The following is a 20470-nucleotide window of genomic DNA, read 5'->3' as shown; positions in this document are numbered from 1 at the left end:
TCCTCCAGGAATTGGACTTGATCATGCTTCTCCCCTTCTGTGCCCACCTCAGCTGCCTTCAAACACATTTTTTTCCCCCAAAACTCCTGGTCTCCGTGTTTGCCATCCTGTGCAGCAGCCTGGTTCCCTAGCTGCAAGACATGATGCATGTTTCTAATCCTGACCCTCCAGTGTCAGCTTCTAGTGCATTCCAGGAGCTGAAGGGGGAGTAGATGGTGGCGGGGAAGAGTCAGGGAGACCAGGGAAGACACTGTCTCCTTCCACAGACAGCTCCGCACAGCCTTTCCAGGCCACATATCCTACTCTGTGATTTCCAGGGATGGACAAGTGCTAACCTAGCCCCACACCCGTCTAATGAAAGTGTTCCTAGATAGGGCATCCTCATCTTCTCAGGCTGTCGTAACAGAGTGCCACAAACTGGCTGACTTGGACGACAGACGTTAATTTCCTGACAGTTCTGCAAATGTGAGATCAGTGATTGCAGATGCTTGTAGCCTTCCTCTGAGGCCCCACTCCTGAACTGTGGCTGTCCCCCACATTCTTCACACCATCTTCCCTGTGCTTATCTGTGTCCTGATTACCTCCTCTTAGAGCGACATCAGTGAGGCTAGATTAGGGGACCACCTTCCCTCATTTGGCCTTAATTACCTGTTCAAAGGCCTACCTCCAAATGCAGTCACATTCTGATATAACAGGGATTATAACCCAGTGTATGAATCTGGAAGATGAGGAGGGGAACAGAAACTCTGCTCATGGCATGGGGCCAGAGGATGGGACGGGAAGCAAGTGGTTCCTGGTGGAGAGAGCTCTCCCGGATACGGCATGCCCATAACACATGGTTTAATAGAAGGATCCTTCTAGGGCACATGTACCCCAACTTCTGTGTCCAAGAGATGTTCTAAGCTTCCCCCAGGGTTTGTTCAGATCCATATGTAGACTCAGGTGGATTTGTAGAACTTTTGGAATAGAGAGAGACAGGTTGGGGAAGAAGAATTTGGGTCCAGTGAACCCTGGACTTTGGGATTGGGGTTGTTCTACTATGGGATCTCCCAGGCCATTCTGCTTCTTTGGGGTTCAACTAGATGGACCAAATATATTTCTGAGCAGAATATGTCAAAATCACAAGAAATCTACAGACTTCTCAGAATCAGAGTACATGAAAGGCTGCAAACTCACCCCAGATGCAGCCTTGTGTATTTTGAAAACACCATAGAACACCCATGCCATGGTTTCCTAGAGTCTATTTTTTAGCCAAGTAAAGTTACCTAAGTATCCTTGTTCCTAAGTGTCCCACTTTTGGAAGATCCCCAGAAGACGTTTCCCAGAACTTAATTTCATGGGTTTTTTTTTTTTTTTCTGGTTTTTTGAGACAGGGTTTCTCTGTAGCTTTGGAGCCTGTCCTGGACTAGTTCTGTAGACCAGGCTGGCCTCAAACTCACAGAGATCCACCTGCCTCTGCCTCCCAAGCACTGGGATTACAGGCATGTGCCACCACCGCTGGCGAATTTCATGGTTTTTATATCTCCATCTGGGAGAAGAAAACTTGCCCAACCAGCCAGTTCATTATCAGACATTTCTTCAATATCAACGGACATTTCCAGAATGACCTAGTACTTACCAGAAGCTGAACTAGTTTGCCCACATGCCTCTGCTCTTTCTCAGAAGAAGGAAGCAAAGTGGTTGCCCTGCCTGGCCCCTTCTACAGCCTCTAAGGTAGAGCAGAAAGAACAGAGTTTGTGGTCTCCATGCAGTTCCCACTCATCTCTCATTCCTTTGCTACCTCGTTCCCACCCTTCACCTTTCATTAAGGAACTATTTCCCATCAGCCCCCTTTTTCTATGACTAACACTTTAATGCAGCGTGTGGGGATTGCTGGTCCCTCTGTCAGTGCCAAGTTAACAGATACCACAGCCGTGGAAACGTGCGAAACCTAAATGTGGGTCCCAGTTTCACCTGGCACATCATCTGCCTTCTCTAAACCTCTTTACTGAGACACTGGCCTAAGCCAAAGCCAGCAAACAGTTCTGATTTGGTTCCTAGAGAACTCTGTCACAGAAGGTCTAGATTTGTGCCTGAGTTCCCTGGGAATGAGAACGATGTGATATAGACATGGAGTGAAAGACAGCGGTCTCTCTAGAGGCCCATCTCAAGCCTCTAGGAACACAGGAGTCATCAAAATGTCTGAATCACTTTATCATTAACCTACAAAGCAATCTTCGGGAGGTCACTGCTAGGTCCAAGCTCTGACCCCACTACCAAGGTCTGGAACACATCTTTCCAAGCCTTCGACGCCCTTCAACACCTCGACACCGGAAGATTAAAGATATAAAGTCATGGATTCTCTTATACTCTAATTCCTAATTTTCTACTGAACCATGTGTTCTGCAATGACCCCCTTCCTCTCCATGAAGACCCAGGACATTCTGACAATTTTAGTCACTTAGTTTCTTTTGCCTCCTTACACAGTGCCTGACACCTGAATGTCCCCTAATGTCTCTCTCTGTTTCTCCTGCCCCTTCTCAACTCGGCCTAGCCCCTTTCTCATCTCTTATAATTCTCAAAGTGTAGGTACGATAGGGGTCCTCTTTCCCCGCTACAACATCCAGATGCCATTCCTCAGCCCTCTCGCAAACGTTGCTTCTATTAGTCTGTTTTTGTTGCTGTAAGATAAAACACACAGCCTGGCGGTGGTGGCGCACGCCTTTAATCCCAGCACTCGGGAGGCAGAGCCAGGCAGATCTCTGTGGGTTTGAGGCCAGCCTGGTCTATGAAGTGAGTTTCAGGACAGCTAGAGCTGTTATCCAGAGAAACCCTGTCTCAAAAAAAAAAACAAAAACAAAAACAAAAACAAAAGGCAAAAAAAAGATAAAATACCCAAGGCTGGAACTTTATGAAGAAAGGGGGGTTGTTTAGCTCACATCTGGGAGGCTGAAAGCCAAAGATCAAGCAATCTCATCTGTTTGGCTTCTGGTCAAAGTCATTTTGACTGTATTTCCATATAACAAAGCAATATACAGAAAAAGCCAAACACATAGTACAGTTTCTCTATATAACAATCCTTTTTTGTTTGAACTAATCAGGATTCCAAGAGAACTTCATTAGTCTTTCTGAGGCCAGCACCTTCCAAAGCCAAACCACTTCCCAGTGAGCTCCGCCTCCCAAAGATTCTACTGTCTCCCGGTATCATACATAGAGTAAAGTGTTCGGCACACGAATCTTTAGGGGATACACTCACATAAACCATAGCACTGTCCCCAGTATCACCTTCTCCCCTCTTCCTGCCTGTCTCCCGCCAGCTCCTCAAATATTCCCCAAAGTGAAGGAAGATTTAAGCAACCAGATCACAGCATCCCTTTCCACCCTAATACAATGTCACTATTCTCAGAAATTCTCTGAATGCTTCTCAACAACTTTTGGTTACACCTAGGTTTCTTTTCACTTTACATTATTGAAAAGTACCTATAACATATGACACAAAAAATAAAAACTTGTCCACCTTGACCATTTTTGGTGCATGTTTCAATGGCATCCAGCATCATGTATCACCTCTCTCTGGAACATGTCATCTTGCACAACTGACAGGCATGGTGACATATTATGTACCCCAATAAAGTTTACCAGGGAATCAGAGAACAGAGCCAGCCATTAAATTACACATAGAGGTCGCACTGCCTTTAATCCTATCACTCGGGAGGCAGAGATCCGTCTGGATCTCTGTGAGTTCAAGGCCACACTGGGCCACAGGAGAGAAACAAAACCAGGCAGTGGTGACACACGTCTTTAATCCAGGAAGTAATATGGCAGGACACAGAAAGGTATATAAAGCATGAGGAAACAGGAACTCGCTCTCTTGAGGCTGAGGATTTCATAGAGGTAAGCTAGTGGCTGGCTGTTCTACTTCTCTGATCTTTCAGCTTTCACCCCAATATCTGGCTCTGGATTTTTTGTTATAAAATTTGTGTTACAGACAGGCTGTATTCATTAACCAGTAATTCCCCATTGCCTGTCCCTTCAAACCTGAAACCACCCTTCTATTCCTGTCAGCTGAACTATTTTAAGTACTTTGTAGAAGTACTCATCTTTTTATGGCTAGCTAGTTCCACTTGGTGTGATATTGTCAGAGTTCATCCATACTGTAGCTGTGGCAGATTTCTTTTCCTCACACCCCTTCACACTCACTGCAAACCTTCCCCTCCAGATTTATGAACTGATAATCCTACTCTCTGACCACATCTAAAGCTCACTTGCCTCATGGGGGAGGAGCTTCCTCCCACTCATCAGGTGTTAAAAAATGTGTCGGGAACCCCAGGCATTCTGCCTTTTGTAAAATGAAGTGCCTCTCTCATCTAATCAAAGCCACTGTAATGTCACCGAATTCCAAAGACAAAGGTGTCACCGGGAATGTGAGGACCAGGGGTAATTTCCTATCCTTTTCCAGAGTAGAAAGGGGTTTCCCTACCCAGAATTGTGATGACTCACACAATAGGCACAGCCAGGGACTGGCAGGCAGATGGGTGGGAAATGATGACTCTTCCCTTGAGCTCCTGACAACTGATGCTGTCAGAACACCACTGTCACCGGTGGTGAGGATCAGGGCGGGGCGTTTTACTAGAGAAAGAAATGCAAGCCTGCACAGACTGCAAAGTGTCAAGGAAAGTTCGTTCAAGAGCAAGGCGGTAGTGCAGACTCGAGAGGAATGCTGTCGAGATTGACAGCTGAGGCTGGGTGGGAGAATTAGATCTGAGTCACTTCGCTAAACTTGCCTTGCAGTTTTTCTAGTAAACCCCCCAAACCTCACAACTCCTGAACTGGAAACATGTCACCCTTCTGGAGAACAGCCCTGCGTGTTCTGGCTCTCCTGGGGATGAGGAAGGGGAACTTGCCCCTGGCCTGAGGCCTCTAGCCCAGGTTTCCCCTCTATCAAGAAGATCCTCGGTTTGCTTCTGTATCTATTGCTAGGAAAGCCAGGTAACAAAATGAAGAGAACAGAGCCTGGGAGCCTTAAGGCATCGTTGCTCTAGTTTCAAAACATAGTTCTTATAATCGCCCCATCACCAACTTCCAGCATCCCTCTCAGAGCTAGTGACGAATATTCCCAGGAAGGAGGGGTCACTTCCGGGCATTGCTTTTCCCTCCACAAACACAGGAGAACGTTCTTGTGGTGCACAGGACAGCCTGATAAGTAGCACAGGAAGAAGACTACCGCCTGCCCGTCTTGCTCAGCAAATAGAGCAGAGCCTGGAGGATGCGGGCTACGGGCAAAGAAAACTGGCTGATGTCAGCTTTGGACACACTCTCAGCTCCTTCAGCGGCACCCACCAGCCTCAGGAACCACCAGGGCAAGCTTGCTCCCCAAGTAGCAGAGGGTTTCAGTCAGGCCTGCTCTCAGCTCCCTGTTATTCCCCAGGCTCGCAGGGCCAGGATCCTCCTGGGCCGAGGGGTGGGGAGTCGTCTGTAATGCCCTTAGAATGAAGAGTAAGTTTAGCTCCAGCCCCACTTATACATTCCAGACACAAGAATGTGGCATTTAAGAGGCACCTTCTTTAGTACCCTTGAACCATGTTTCATTGGCTTTCCATATTGTCTTTTACACAATGCTAAGAATTATGGAATAATAAGTCTCAGAGTAACAACAGCCCATATTAAACTCTTGTCTTTGCGGGTTGTGACTAGAATGTTAGAATGCTATACAGAGAGAGCAAAATAAATCTTCAAAATATGTGAGAAATGTTCTCTCCTGCCTGGAATATAGTGTAATCTTCAAGATTGGCTCAGACAGAGGTCCCAAGTCACTGTTGTTGAGACAGCCAGTCTTCTGGAACTTGGGCAGCACCCAGCCCCCAGTCACGGTGTTTTCCTCTAACATTACTGTTTGCTGGGGTGCCATACATTCCAGAAAGCTCCACTCACCTTCATACACCAGAGAATTATGTCAGACCAGCCAGGGTGTGGTCATCAAAGTTCAATGCCTCACCAGTTCAGACAGCTAATAGCCCGGGCAAGCCAGTCTTGCTAGGCAAGGGCCTACAGGTGGACCTGGACACAGGTTCCAGGTTTTGTTTTTGCTAGTGAGGTCTAGCAGCAGAGTAATAAGGAATCTCGGAGAATCATCTCCACGCTACTCTTTCTCAACAACTATAATTAGAGAAATTCATACTTCCCTCTTTACCACTTAGTAGGGACTACAGACTCAGGGCCCTGAGCAAAGAAAGGAAAACACACACACACACACACACACACACACACACACACACACACACCCTTTTTTATTCTAGGTCCAAAAGTTTAGCATGCGACCAGGGTCAGAAAAACAACACATCATTTTTAAGATAAACAATTCTCTGCCCTGCCTAAATGCAAGGGTTTCAGCAAGGTGGGGGTGCAGTAAAGAAACTGCTGTCGTGACCACTCCGTGGCATGGTTAAGGTTTTTGCTGTAGATATAAGAGAGAGAAAGGATCCTGAGGCATCCGGAGGAGTCCAGAGCAGAGAGAGAAGGAAACAGAGTGAACATGGCCAGCAGACCGGACAGGGCCAGGGCTGTCTGTGAGAGAAGGGAGTCTAGCAGGAGACAGAGAATAGAGAAAATAGTGAGACTATCAAACATGGAGAGTAGAGAGAAGAGCCAGTTTATAAGAAGGTTGATCAGCTAGTGGGGAGGGAGGAAGCCCATGAGCTGGAGGGAGTTTAGGCTAGAGAAAGAGGTGAGAAGGGATATTAGCATGGACTTTGAAATGTACAACAAGTACCTGTGAATAGGGACTGAGGGAGCCTGGAAGCTGGCGTGGACCTTGATATGTTGATAGGTACTATAGGTGTACAATTGGAGACTCATTTGTCCCTTTTGCCAGAGATAAGGGAAATGAGTCTTTTTGGAAGAGTTCCAGGTTCAAAGTTACTTTAGCTACTATGCCTTAGAGAACCATGAAACAAAAATTCCTCTGATCTGCAAGCCCCTAGCCCAGGGAGAGATAGTTCCTGAAACGCTGGAGGCTATTGTTTCTAGGAGACAACAAGCCACATGTTTTCACTCCCCTAAACAAGTTTGTTTGACCATCTGCACTGATGTGCTTGATCACATGTGGGCAGAAAATATGTCAGGAAATATGCTTGCACCTGATTGGGTGAAGGCTGGAGGTACTTCAGGATATATGCTTGCCCTTGATTGGGTGTAGGGTGGAGGTACTTCAGGATGTATGCTTGCCCCTGGTTGGATCTGATGGGAAATGCAATGAATCATAGGTTTTCCTTCTTGTCATACTTGATTCTGGCCCATTTCCCAGGAACCTGGGTATAGACCTGGTCAGAGCCCATCCACCTGGCCAGTGGCTTCAAACTGTGGTAGTGGTTTTATTCTCAATCAGTGGGATTAACAAGAGGGGAATCAGCTTCACAAGTTCCTGAGGAATGCTGGCTTTTACCTAACCACCAGAAATCCCGTAGTTCAGCTCCTTTCTGGATATCTGAACTACCTTTTATTGAAGTTTCCTTTGGACCTGCCAGTGCCGAAAGTCCCCAGAAGGATGGCTTATGTCTCAGGAACCACAGAAGCTCTGATCTAACTTCCACATCCCCTGGGACACACAGTTGCTCACATAGTTTCTGTTCTTGCTTCATTGTTGAAAGCCAGGTGGTCAGAACTGTTTCTGTATTTCTGTTCCTCTGCTTGTCTGGGGGAGGAATTATACACAGGGGTTTCCTAGGGTGGAGAACAGCATGGTAAACAGACTTTGGGAGTACACACAGCACCACAATGCTCAAAAGAAGCAGTGGGGATCCAGTTTGACAAGACTACAGCCATCCTACTTGTAACCACCACTTGGCCCAGCCAGTGGCTCTGGTATATACCCCAAACCCTACAGGTCTATCATAAGATACTCAGCCATGTGTGTGGTGCAGCTCACTGATAGACTGTTTCTTAACTGCCGTGGGACACATTGTCTGTAGTTTACTTTTGCCTACTTAACATAAAACTCTTTCTTCCTTCCTCCTGGACCTTGTGCTACCTAAGGAGCTTTTACCTGGAGGTCTGGTACATTGTACTTTGTGTGATCCCTGTTGTTACAGGGAGCTTGCCAGGGATGACCATTCAGACACAGTGTATAGCCGATTGAAAGTCTTTATTCCAGATGGCTGGGACTCAAGTGTTTGAGGACCTAGGTGTGGTCCTGAGTGTCCAGAACATGGTATTTTTAAGGCAGAAACCACATCCTGGCATTGTGCTCGGCAGCTGAAGTGGGCTTTGCCGATGTAAGGCGTTTGAAGGAAGCAGTTTTCACAGAAGCTAAGAGGAGCGGTTAGCTGGAGGGGGTTCCTCACAAACAGGCAGTGTTAACAAAGGCTAAGTAAGATAAGTTAGCTAGGACACCCTACCTTTGGTTCCTAGAATAGAGTCGGGTAGTTTTCCATGGGATTGTCTGTCAAGGAGATCAGGTTCTAATTAAACCTGGAAACAAGTTTCCAACAAACTTCGTCAGCAGGAAGGCAAGATGGAGGAACCTCTGCTCTGTCTTGCTCCGTCACAACTTGCTCCCTCTATCACTCAGCTCCTCAAGCCTTTGAGGATGGTTCTTAAACACCAGCACTGGGCTTTTTCTGAACATCAGGCACAGGAGCTGTCACTGGAGTGAGAGTAAATAACCACTGTCTCACAGAGAACATTTTGGTAGGGAAGACGCAGGCTTGTAATCGGGGAATCTGACTACATGTTATGATCACATTACAGAAAGAGAGAGAGACCATCTGGAGTTAGTAAAGTGATCAGAGTCATTATTCCAGCACCTACTGGCGGTGTGACCTTGGTCTGTTCATCTTTGGGGTGTGTGTGTGTGTGTGTGTGTGTGTGTGTGTGTGTGTGTGTGTGTGTGTGTGTGTGATTTTGCTCACCTGCCAAATGGGAACACAGCATTCACTGTAACTTCCTTACACTGTGGTTTGTGAGAAAATGATAATGAAGACATAAAAATGCTGAGTGAGTGCGGATGTTAATATTGTAGTCACAAACCCAGCAAAGTTTGGTGAGCTGAAGCCTTCTTCAAATGAGTTCTCTTCAGAGGGGAAAGAAGAAATTGACTAAAGACTGGTCACTTGCCCATGAGACTTAAGGATACCCGAATTCTCCTGGTCACAAAAGCCTGTGAATATAATCAAGAACACACAAGCCATAAACACTCATGCTTCATGGCTTCTCCACATATTAAGGCAACAGCCCCAGACAGAGGCAGGGTAGAAATGTTATGTGAATTATTCGCATTAAAATCTGGACCCTGGTGGCCCTACCAAGCTAGTCCTGGCACTCAGCCAAGCTTACCTCCTGTTAATGTGAGACCAAAGCAAGAACAGTACACCTTGCAAGTTAATGGGAGAGCAAGACAGAAAAAAATATGCCTTGCAGACTAAAGGTTCTGTTCGCAGTTAAGACAGTTAAGTTCCTGGGCCGGGTGGTGGCACACCCCTTTAATCCCAGCACTTGGGAGGCAAAGGCAGGTGGATCTCTGTGAGTTTAAGGCCAGATTGATCTACAGATCGAGTTCCAGGACAGACAGAGAAACTCTGTCTTGAAAAACCAAAAAAAAAAAAAAGAAAAGAAAAGAAAAGAAAGAAAGAAAAAAGAGAAAATTCCTCTTAGTCCTATGTTAAGTCCTTGCAAGTTAAGGTTTCTATTTGTGATTAAGAATAAGTTCCTGATGGGGATTTAGCTCAGTGGTAGAGTGCTTGCCTAGCAAGCACAAGGCCCTGGGTTCGATCCTCAACTCTGGAAAAAAAAAAAGTTACTGTTTCTTAGATGGAAACTGCTTGCAACTCCATTCACATAGTGTATAATATGCTTGCCTTTGTTCCTTTCCTTCCACTGTGTTTTTCTAACAATATAGAACTCTCTCGCCCCTTTGAACACTTTCTCTCTTCTATAAAAAGGACTCCAAGAGGCCAGCGGGGGCTGCTCTCTCAAATCCCAACTTAGGGGGAGGCAACTGGCTGGCCAGTCCCAGGTGTACTCCAAAAGACAGCCCGCGTTAAGGACGATCATGAACTTGGTCGTTTCTCCTCCTGATTCTCGGGTTTAACATGAACTCCCTCCCCCAGTCAAAATTAGAGTCAGTCTGCCTATCTGAGACAAACTCTGCTTCAGGGACTTTTAAAAACCCCACAAGAGATTTCTGGTTCGAAGAGCGAGCCTTCTTAGCACAGGTTTCTGCAACAAAGTTTATCTGTAGTGCCGGGCAGTGGTGGCACATGCCTTTAATCCCAGCACTTGGGAGGCAGAAGTAGGTGGATCTCTGTGAGTTCAAGGCCAGCCTGGTCTACAAAGTGAGTTCCAGGACAGGCTCCAAAGCTACTCAGAGAAACCCTGTCTCAGAAAAACAAATCCAACCTTCTGTTGACAAGTGTCCTATAGTGGGTCAGAAACAGTTTTTACAAACAGAACCTGGATGATCTGGGAGTCCAGAGACTTGGGTTTGCAGTCCAGCTCGACCATTTAAAAACCACCCAGATGTCACTTGCTTTCTCGGACACATTTTTCCCCACTTGTAAAGTTAAAGTACTATCTTTGTCTAATTCCTATGGTTTCTAATGAAAGTTTTCTTTTTTTCTTTTTCTTTTTTTGTTTGTTTTTGCTTTTCAAGACAGGGTTTCTCTGTGTAGTTTTTGGCACCTGTCCTGGATCTCACTCTGTAGACCAGGCTGGCCTCGCACTCCCAGAGATCCACCTGCCTCTGCCTCCCGAGTGCTGGGATTAAAGGCGAACACCACTGTCACCTGGCTCTAATGAAAGTTTTTAAATGGGAGTATATTGGGGAACTAGTTGATGGATAACCTCCAAATGGTACCACACTGGCTGTCCTCACATACACTGTCACTGCTTTCAGCCCGTTTTCCTGGTCCAGCCATCTGACTCTTAAAGAAAATCTTTAAAGTTCAACCCAAGACCATTTCTCCTCCTCAACCCACTCTCCCTCACTAGATGAGCTCATAGATTTCTGAAGCTTCAGTGCCCAGCTGTACATGACTCACAGATGGATGTCCGATCTTTCAGCTCTGTACATGCAAGGACCAAGTGTAAGTAAGCAGGGAACTTGAATCACATTCCCCAAATGAAACCGAAGACCTTCCCTGATCCTTCCACAATGGGACCCACTCACGTTTCTCAGAGTTTGCTGCCAGTATCTCAGCAGATACACAAGAAAACCTGGAGCATTTCTAACCGTAGTCAGAATGAGGAGGGCCCCGCAGGCTCATACTTGATCCCCAGCTGGTGAAACTGTTTGGGAAGGATCAAGAGGTATGACCCTATTGGAGGAGGTGTGTCGCTGGGGGTGGGGGTTGAAGTTTCTCAAAGACTTGCCATACATTCCCAGTGTTCTCTTCTCCTTGCCTTGTGGCTGTGGATCAAGATATGAATTCTCATCCAGGCCTTTCCTCCCCCATCATGGGCTCTATCCCTCTGAAAACATAAGCCCATTAAATGCTTTCTTTTGTAAGTTTCTTGGTCATGGCGTTTTGTCACAGAAACGGAAAAGTAACTAAGACACTCATTCTTCCCTTTCCCTCATAACCTGATTCCACCTATCACCATTTTCCATCCCAAACCTTCACCCATTATACTTTCTCAGCCATTGCTACAGTCATCACTGTCTCCTGCCTGAATTATGACAGCGTCCTCCAGGCTAGAAATCTTGTACTCACTCACTGTGTGGCAAGAGAGTAGGGGAGAGGGTGAGGTCAAAATTAGTGTATGAAGAAACCAGTGTCAAAGAAAGACTGGAACACACAGGCACACACACACACACACACACACACACACACACACACACACACACAAGAGCTACACATAACAAGATAGAGCATGTAAAAAAAAAAAAGTGTGTTATACAAATGGTCCAAAAGCTCATGCAGGCTGAGATATAAAAATCACAATCATATACACAGCATTAGCCATTGAGCTTCTGACCATTTTCCTAGCAGTGCCTCTCCATCCCATCCCCCCAGGAATATTTTCTTTCCTAATAAAGTGCCTTTTACATCACTTGTCTACATGTCCCTTTCTTGTACCCAGACATAAGGACCTGGAAATTCCAGTTCGTGCCTACCAGACCCATATACTTGGCCTGGAATGGCTGACAAGCCAGCCAAGAGATAAAATTTATTGTAGCTAGGGTTTTCCTGCCTGGCCCACAGTCAGGACAAATCTCTCTCACCCGCCAGGCCCACAGACACTCAGACCCAACCAAGTAAACACACAGAAACTTATATTGCTTACAAACTGTATGTCCGTGGCAGGCTTCTTGTTATCTACTTCTTTTATCTTAAATTAACCCATTTCTGTTAGTCTATATTTTGCCATGTGGCTCGTGGCTTACTGGTACCTTACATCTTCCTTGTCATGGTGGCGGCTGGCAGTGTCTCCCTGCCTCAGCCTTCTGGTTCCCAGAATTCTCTTCTCTGCCTGTCCCACCTATACTTCCTGCCTGGCTTCTGGCCAATCAGCATTTTATTTACACAGAGTGATATCCACAGCACTTCCCCTTTTCTTTTTTTTTTAAAAAGGAAGTTTTTTCTCCCCCAAGACCCAGCTGTAGCACTCTTGGGCATATACCCAAGGAATGCTCAATCATACCACAAGGGCATTTGCTCAGCTATGTTCATATCAGCACATTGTTTGTAATAGCCAGAACATGGAAACAACCTAGATGCCCTTCAACTGAAGAATGGATAAAGAAAATATGGTACATATACACAGTGGAGTACTACTCAGCAGAGAAAAACAATTACATCATGAGGTTTGCAGGCAAATGGATGGATCTAGAAAAAAATCATCCTGAGTGAGGTAACCCAGACTCAGAAGGACAAACATGGTATGTACTCACTCATAGGAGGATACTAGATGTAAAACAAAGATGACTAGACTGCTACACAACTCCAGGGAGGCTACCTAGAAAACGGGACCCTAGGAAAGACCCAGGGATCACCCAATGACAGAGAAATGGATGAGATCTACATGAACAACCTGGATGACAGTGGGAGTAATGAAGGGCAAGATTTGAGGGAAAGAAAGCTTAGGGGAGCAGGAGGTCCCAGCTGGATCAAGAATAGAAAGGGAGAACGAGGAATAACAGACCATGATAAATGAAGACCACATGAGAACAGGAATAGGCAGAGTGCTGGAGAGGTCCCCAGAAATCCACAATGATACATCCTCTGTAGACTGCTGGCAGTGGTTGAGGGAGGGACTGATCTGACCTAGTCTGGTGATCAGATGACTACACACCCTAGCAGTCATTTTGGAACTCTCATCCAATAACTGATGGAAGTGGATTCAGAGATCCTCGGCCAGGCCCCAGGTGGTGCTCCAGGTGTCCAACTGTTGAGAAGGAAGAGGGACTGTAAGAGCATGAATTGTTGAATCCAAGATTGCAAAAAGCACAGGGACAAATAGCCAATCGAATGGAAGCACATGAATTATGAACCAATGGCTGTGGAGCCCCCAGCTGGATCAGGCCCTCTGGATAAGTGAGACAATTGAATAGTTTGATCTGTTTGGGAGGCGCCCAGGCTGTGGGACCGGGACCTGTCCTTGGAACCTTGGGCTTACACAGGGCACATGCTCAGCCTGGAAGGAGGGGACGGGACCTGCCTGTACTGAATCCACCAGGTTTAAATGAGTCCCCAGGGGTGTCTTGGTCCTGGAGGACATGGGAATGGAGGGGAGGGGCTGGGGGGAAGGTGGGGGTAGGGGCGGGAGGGGGGAGGACAGGGGAACCCATGGCTGATGTATAAAATTAAAACAAATAATAATAATAATAATAATAATAATAATAATAATAATAAAAGAAAAAAGAATCTTTTCAATAAAAGGGAAAAATGAAAAAAATAAATATTTTAACATAGTAAAAAAAAGGAAGGTTTTAACTTTTACATAGTAAAATTACATATAACAAAACAATTATCAAGCAAGAATTACAGTTACAATATCTAGTCTATTTGTTTTGGCAAAATTAAACAACATATTCTATCTATCCTATATTCATGAGTCTAAGGTTTCATATATAACTTATCTTTTACCATAACTAAGAAAACTTATATCTATCTAGTCTTCAACTGCATCAAAGACCTCAGAAGGATATACTATTACCTGAGAAATGGGAGAAGGATGCAAGCAACTTTTGGGAGTCTTGTAGGGTAGACAGAGACAGCTGGAAGCCTGGACAGTCACCTAATGTTCCTTTGTAAAGTTGGAGCATCTGTCTTCAGCCCATAGGGCTAGAGTCTCTTGGTCACTTGTCTCAGTGTCCTATAGCATGTCTGGCAGTTTCCTCTGCAAGGCAGGAACCTGAAGGACCATTTTGCCAAGCAAAGTTTAGTGGTCACCTTTCTATGGGTCCTGCATGTCCAGTTGATCAAGCAGTCCAGGCAAGAACAGTTTCTTGCCCAAATGGCTATTTTTGCCAAGAAGAAGATAAGCTCCATATAGAATGTCTTCGATGCCCATCCTCCTCTCTGAAGTGAATCAGTGCTGCCAGGAGCAGACATGTCTCATTGTCCAGAAAGTCTACATTTTTTAAATATTTTAAATGCCATATTCTGTAAGTCTTTGAAGTATTTGAAGATTACCTATCTATCTGAAATATATCTATGTATACCTAGAAGACTTAACTAACATAGCTACAAGTATGATTATCATAGATGACTAATTATTAATCTATTTTTAATTATCCATTACAATTTTAAATGAGCTGTACAAACATAATACCTTAAGAGTAGAAATATACACACAGTATAATAAAATTAACTCTAAGTTTGTATCAATAGACTAAAATCTATACCAATGTAAAACATTTTAAACAAGTTGTTGCTCTTTAAAAGTAAGTTCATTAATCTACCCTTTCATCCTATTATATCTATATCATATCCCCTTTTCTTCTTTAAAAAGAGATTGCATTTATAATCAACCTGATTTAAATAAAAATATTGGTTTTTCTCTGTCCCACACCAGAGGGCTCTTCTGACTTGGGACACAAAAATCTCTTAACCTTTTATTTTAGCAATATACCTGTGTTTAGAGAAGGAGTGAGCTAATTCCATCTCCAAAGCCAGCTTGATATATTTGGGAGTTTGGGCATAGTTTCTCTTACTACTTCCTGCTGGAGGGGGGCGCTGTATCTTATGGGGACATAAAGAAAATTTTAGGATTATGGAGTAGTCCGTGAGAGTGTATCGTTTGAGCCAGTTGCCTTGAAACTGTTTTGGATGTTGGATCATCTGGGCCATGGTGTCATTGGAGACCATTCAGGGGGTCTTGGCTGATCAAACCTGATGTATCTTAATCTGGAACAAATCCACAGCCTCTGACTTTCTGTGGAAACAAAAGCAGAGACTCTTTTCCAAAGCAAGATATCCTTATATGCAAATTTTGAAGTCAAGGTGTCTTTAAAATATACAGATTGGCTTAACTTCTCTGCCTTTACAATCAAATATCTCTCTTTAGTTAAAAATCCCAAAGACAACACAATCTAGATTCTCTGTGTAATATCCATCTTTATGTGGCTTATTTTTTATATTACCTATACTGTCCCTTTAAAGACTTTATTTTTAAAAACTATTTTTTATATAACTGTATATATTCCTTTTTTCTCTCTTTCAAGCCTACATACATTTTTATACACATTGTAAGGCATTTAAAGTCTTGTTCCATATGAATTTGTCTTATTGTGAATCAATTGCTTTAAACTGAAGCATTTTTTAAGACTGAAACGCCGCTGTGGCTGCTGGCTCTGCCCTCTGTCAGCTCCCCAACATGGCGGTGGTACAGTTTACCACCAGTTCTGGGTCTGGAGCTATATGTACCATCAACTATCAGAAGCAGGTGAAACGCACATGCCAGGAACCCGCCATAGTAGCTCAAACCAGCAGGCTGCCATTTTTAGCTCCGTTTTAGAATCTTTTTTCTCAGATTTTAGGTGGAAACTCTTGCCAACACATTGGACACCATTTGTAGCTAGAGTTTTCCTGCCTGGCTCACAGTCAGGACAAATCTCTCTCACCCGTCAGGCCCATAAATGCTCAGACCCAACCAAGTAAACACACAGAAACTTATTTTTGGCTACAATATAAACTGAATAAGGGTGAAGTTTGGCTAATGGATGGGCATGTTTAAACTATAACGCCATCCTGGACCTATTTTGTAGGAATTTTTTAAAAAGTGGTCTGAGGTGGCTTATTATATTCTGGCCTTCATGGATGGGGACTATGCCAATGCAGACCAAAGGAGACACCTCTGGTGTCCTTGGTGACCTCAGCTTGTACAACCCTGTATCCCAAAGGGGGCAAGGGGGCAAGGAGGCAGAGAAATGAAATGTCTTTTCCCACTCCCTAGGCCCCTAGTCTGCCTTCTGTACTCTCTTATTTACACCAAGTCATCAAGAGAGAGGGAACCAAGCTCCAGCTGCCATCAAGCTTCCTGTCTCCCTTCCCCTCCCCTCCAGTGCTTGAAGCACTCACTACCCCTAAGGGAAGTGCCTGGACCTTTGGGGACAGTTAGAGTCGATGCCCCTTTTTCAGTCATGGCCCTTCAGCAATGCAAAGAAGCCAGGAAGCTTCTCTGAAAACCCCTCCCAATTTACCAGTAGCTTTCAGACCTTAAGTTACTTTTTCCCCCTTTTACATGTGTACACATAGGTGTGCATGCATGTCTAGCCTGATGTTGACATTGGATGTCTTCTTCAGTCACTCTCCATTTTGTTTTAGTGAGATGTAGTCCCTCACAGAGCCCAGAGCTCTCCAGTTCAGCTAGTTCAGCTAGCCAGTTTGCCCCTCGAATCCTGCCTCAGCCTCCCGAGCGTTGGGATTACAGGTGGGCTGCCCAACCCAGCCAGCTTTACTTGTGTGCTGGGATCCAAACTCCAGTCCTCGTGCTTCAGCAGCAGGTGTGTCTCATCTCTCCAGGTCTTAACTCTAGCTTTCGCTCTTCCTGGGTATTTGCTTCACCTCTGAGGAGAAAGAGGGTGTCTAGGAGGAAACTAGAAGACATGGCCATGTGACTAGAACACAAAGCCTCCCATATCTTTAACCCACTGCCCAGGATTGGGACCTCACAACGGGGACCTACAAAAGAAGATGATAGAGAGTTCCGCTGCAGGGTCGAAAAACTGCATCAAGAAACCTGTTGACAATGATAAGATCAAGGAGTTTAGTCAAGAGAGGGAGGAAAATCCTGCTCCATTTCCCAACAGGCTAATTGAGACTTTCAGGAAACTCATCAACTTCATACCCTCTAGGGACAAGCACTTATGAGCCAGAATGCTATTAACTAGTCAGCACTTGACATCTATAGAAACCTTCAAAGATTGCAAATGGGACCTCAGATCCCACGGGCTGAGCCATTAGACACTATCTATCTTCTCACTCGGTGTCCAGCAACTGACATTAAGGGAACGAGAACCAGGAACAGAGGACGGGCCTGAATAGTTGTGCTTGCCCTTGAAGATGTGTGGCCAGGCATATCCCTCAGATAAACCTCAGAGGTCAGCAACAGCATCCAGACCTGCTTTACATGCAAAGGGCCAAGCTATAGGGCATGGGGATGTACTAAATGCCCCATCTATACTGGACATGTAAGGGCCCAGAGGTCTAGCACTGGGAGATGGATTGTCTTCCCCCAACATTATGGCCACTGTATAGGATGAACCCAAACAGACCCACAAGCAGATTGAAATGCACAAAGGTAGCCTTACACAACAACAGTTATTTTTGTTCCTTTTGAAGATGTGAAGACATTAAACTATCTACTTTACTCTCGCTAAGTTTACTCATTCGGCACCATTATGTCATCTGTGTTCATTGTAGTGGGTAGCCATCCCAGCCTTGGCCTGGAAGTTCCAACCCCCATTGAGGCTTCAGTAATGATCACGCCCACAAGGCGGGGCTGAGGGAGGAAGCTGAAGACCCAGGATCAAGAGGAGAGGTCTCTCTTGGTTCTGGGACCCTGGACACAGGAGGTAGACTGAGCAGAGTTCTCCAGAGAACCCCACCGGACTGCACCATCCCTTTGCCAGACCCTACAACCTATCCCTTCATTTGTAAGTTACCCCACAAAATAAACCGCCCTTTTAACTACGTGGAGTGGCCTTAATAATTTCACCAATAGTTCATGATTATTTTCAGGTAACAGCTTGTGTCATTTTGTATCTAAGAATACAGCAAACTCACCCTTCCCTAGAATTCCTAACAAAGTAGTTGAATAACAAATTGTGTGACCATTTCATTTTTACATCTTTCGTTGCAAACTAAATTACTGCTCTTTACATGCCTAATTTAAGGTGTGGGGTATGCATGTACATGTGTGTTTATACAAATGCTTTAGGACGATTTTTAACTTACAGTGGTAATATCAGGATTAAGAACTAGTGCCTTCTCTGCTCTACTCTTTTAAAAATGTAGACATCAAGAATAAGTTTTTCAAGAGTCTTAAGTTCCTGACCAATTTATAACAAATAAAGGAGACATGGCCATTTAAAAGCCAAGCTATTGCTGTCTGCTCAGCTGCTCAGAGCCTTGGTGAGGTTTGGCGTTGTGTCTTTAAGACTTAGATTTTTCTACTTTGGGTCTATTAAGTTTTTGGAAGTACAGTTTTAGAATTAAGGACTGATCAATGCTATTAAATAATAATCAGATCATCAGTGTAACTTAAAAACTGGCAAATGATAGATCTCAAATTCACCAAAAAACTTTCATTTGAAATTTTTTAATTATTTTTTTAAATGTATATGTTTCACTTGCATGCATGTAAGTGCACCACATGCATGCAGTGCCCATGGAGGCCAGAAGAGGGAGCCATACTTGGAAACTAGAGTTACAGACCATTGTTTGCAGCCATATGGGTGCTAGGAATCAAACAGTAAGTTCTCTTAACCACTGAGCCATCCTTCCAGCCCCTAAAATCTGTATTTATGTATGGCTGTATGTGTATATGTACTGTCTACAGGTGCTTATGTTTGTAGATTATTTAATGGCACAAAATTGGCTTAGCAAATGAGTTACCACATACATCGAAATGGTTAACTTAGCCCAAATTCTTTTAAGTCCATGGTGTAAGCAGAGTTTTAAGACTAAAGTCCTGGTGTCTGATGGCCCCAGGCCCATCTCCAGGGTACTTGCATGAGTTTTAAATTTAAAAAAAAAAAAATGTTTAAGACACGGGACAAGCAGTCTATAGAATTGGGCAGTCTTGGTCAGTGTTGTCTGGTTAGTTCTTGTCTCAGTTCTGGTTTTGAAACACAACCCGAGAAGTTTCTATCACTTGAGGAGGTGAACCAGTTCTCGGGAAGCCGTTGCTCATGTTCCAGGGTGCAGTTTTGCATGCATAAGTAACTGTTTTGATCTCTTCCAAGACAACTCAGTTGAGACAGTGACTCACTGCTGGGTTTCACCTGCAAAGGGAGGCAGTGCACTGATCGGAAAGGAGCCGGCACAGAATGAAGCCTCTGATCCAGACGTCCATCAAACGAAAAATAACAAAATAACAAAAGCCATTTCTAAGAACCTATCATCGCAGAACTTACATATCAATGTATTGGTTGGTTTAAAGGTATTGGTGAGGAAAAAGAGAGGGGGAGAAGGAAGGAAGGAGAGGGGAGGGGGAGGAGAAAAGGAAAGAAGGAAGAGTGAGCCCAAGAACTGGTACCATGCTCTGCTGTTCCCCAGACACGGCTCCCTGTGTTTTCACTGGAATATAGTTATTTTGTTTTAAAAAAAAAATGGTTTCTAGGGCTGGAGAGATGTCTCAGAGGTTAAGAGCACTGACTACTCTTCTAGAGGTCCTGAGTTCAATTCCCAGCACCCACATGATGGCTCACAACCATCTGTAATGAGATCAGGAGCCCTCTTCTGTATACATAATAAATAAAAAAATATTTTTTAAAAAAAAATGGTTTCTAATGACAAACCAAAAAAAAATGGAAACATCAAGTTTAAAAAAACCAGACAAAAGTTATTGGTTTGGAATATTTTGATACAGAATATTAAAGAAAAAAGGAAATGCTTTGAGATGAGAACTCATTTTAGATGGTAGTTTTGTCCTAAAAATAAAGAATTGTCTCAAAATGAAAATAATAAAGAGTGGATAAATCCAAAATGCTTAAGCACATTTACACAGGTTCCAGGCAAGTCACAGATATCTGTGAAAAACAAAACTTAAAGATGCACACATATGATCACACTTACAATTTAAGATCCTTACATTTTTTCCTATGATCAGATATTGCTGGGTATTTATTTCATCAGCCCACTTGCTCCCCACATTAGGGACAAGCTGAAAAATGTGGTTTTTGTAGTTCCTAACAATAGGGATAAAACAAAAGATAGTTAAGGCCCAGGGGGTTCTAAATCCCAGAACAAAACCAACTGATAACCTTATCCCTGGGAGAACTTTATTTCCTTGGATAGATTATAACCTATAACCTCAGAGAATCCCCAAG

The sequence above is a fragment of the Onychomys torridus genome, chromosome 8 (assembly GCF_903995425.1).
Source record: "Onychomys torridus chromosome 8, mOncTor1.1, whole genome shotgun sequence".
Lineage (NCBI taxonomy): Eukaryota > Metazoa > Chordata > Mammalia > Rodentia > Cricetidae > Onychomys > Onychomys torridus.
This window is presented reverse-complemented; position numbering follows the sequence as displayed.